Below are 2,225 nucleotides of genomic sequence, written 5' to 3' on the forward strand. Positions count from 1 at the left end.
GAGCTGGAGGTAAGAAAAACCATATGCGCTCTTAGGAGACAAGCTGAGGCAGACATAACTAAGATTCCTGAGCCCGATGAACCCCGTTTCGTGCATGTGGAGTATAGAGCAGTGCAGCTGGAGGATTTTAAACTTCTTAAAGTTTCGATGCCTTTATATCCATAGGTTGCTGCGGCCTGGGAAATGGTATGTAGTTGCAGTTCTCCGTGGTTCCAGGTAAGAAACTGCTTATGAAGTATTTGAAGTTTTCTGCTGGGTGTAGTCTCTAGCCTCAATCTTTAGCGATGCGTTTTACTGACCCATTTACATAGTTTATAGTTTGACTTATGAAAAGACCCTTTCAGTTTGACCATCTGGAAGTGGTACGGATTATTGATGTTAATTATTTCTCTTCCATATTCTATTTTTGTGATCCTCTCAGCTTTCAGCCTTGGGTGATACATAGGACCTTCATTAATGTTTCATGTTACATGAGATGGCCTCTAGGTCTTCATTAAGTGAGCTTATCTTGCCAAATGAATATGTTAAATCTAGCAAAGGCATTTATTACCTCAACCTTTTTGCTTGAACTGGATTATATTTTCTGTATTTTCTTCGCATGGGACCTACTTTTATTCTTAAGCCTTTAATTACTCTGGAAAGCAATTTTTATTATCTATAAGAGACCCGACATCTGTAGACTTTTCCTCACAGTGAGAACTTCATGTCGGTTTTAAATAACAATGCCTCCATCCTTCAAACAAAGGCACTTCATTAGACACAAAAGAGGCAAACTGAAAAGGTGGGAGGATACTACTCTACTTCAGGGGAGCCTGTGTCTGAGTCTGGCCCTTCCACTGGCTCCCTGGGCCTCACATCGTTCCTTTCTACAATGAAGGTGATGAGCATAACGTAATCAAGCAAGGAGGACAGACACACACAGGAAGGGTGGAGAAAGCCTAATGCATATCAGAAGGTGAAGAAGGAGGCTGCGACCCAGAGCTGGAGAATTTCTGCAGGGCTCAGTAGTGTAAGCAAGTCTGATCCTGTTGGCTTTTCCATCTTCTACGTGCAGAAAAATCTCATTCAACATAATTCTTTATACCTCACTCCTCTTTCCTTTCCTCTTTGGTGTCCCTTTAATAGGACACTTTCAGCTCCTTGCTTTCCTGCTACAACTTAAACATCTCTCTTCCCACATATTTGAACTATGCAGCCTCATGAAGTTTGGATAATGCTTGTCCTGGTTTAGTTCATGAGGGTCCTTCTGACCCCTTTAATTAGTTCCCTTTTAGTCCTGTCAGGCCATCCAGCCCACTGCTTACCTTCAGAAAATGCTATCCAGCCACAGAGAAACTCTCAATTGTTGGTTTTCTACTGAGTCTAGCAGTCTAGAATTTCAGGCGGATGAATATCAATGTTCATTAACACACAGATTCACAGGCTTCACAGGGGACTCCTGTCCCATAACTGTAGATGAGTATAAGTCCTTCTGTTCTAGTTCAAGCTACTGTTCTACCAGGGAGAACTGCCAGCCTGCGGCTTCTTAGATTGGGGGACTTATTTGTCAAGTGCATCTGAAGATCAGCATTCATTTTTTTATAGTTCACATTACTTAAAGCCATGCTGAAGAAGGGATATTTTCTCTCTTATGAGCCCTATTTTTTTAGAATCTATGGTTTGTAATTATTGTTTTGTAAAGTATTGGATTATTACACACTCAGTCTTGGATATGGAAACATCAGTGAAATATAGTTGGTTCTAGTTAAATTATTTTAATTTTAATTTTAATTTTAAGCTTCTCTCTGATTGAGGAGTTCTATCGGTACTTGATTTTTTATCAGTATCTTTATTTTTCACTTTTTTTCTCTATCATCCTAACCCAGTGTGACTTCATCTTAATTTGATTACAGCTACAGAAACCTGTTTCCAAATAAGGTCACTTCACAGGTTCTGAGTAGATACAGGTTTGTGGGGGACAGTATTTGACTTAATATGCTAATCAGCCAACTTTCACTTGCCTCTTCTTGTTGGGGATGAGGTGAAGGGAGAAAAGGATTTTAATTCTCCCAGTTTTTAATTGACACCTCCTATAAAAATTAGAAATAGATTTGGGTGCAAATCAGAGAAAACTGAAAGAACATGTTATTTTCTTATTCTTTTTTCTTTGTATGTGACAAGAAGTTTGGAGACAGATGGCACAGAGCAGGTACTGTGACTCAGTAACAACTGGGAGCCAGGTGCTC

The sequence above is a fragment of the Pteropus vampyrus genome, unplaced genomic scaffold (genome assembly GCF_000151845.1).
Source record: "Pteropus vampyrus isolate Shadow unplaced genomic scaffold, Pvam_2.0 Scaffold106, whole genome shotgun sequence".
Classification (NCBI taxonomy): domain Eukaryota; kingdom Metazoa; phylum Chordata; class Mammalia; order Chiroptera; family Pteropodidae; genus Pteropus; species Pteropus vampyrus.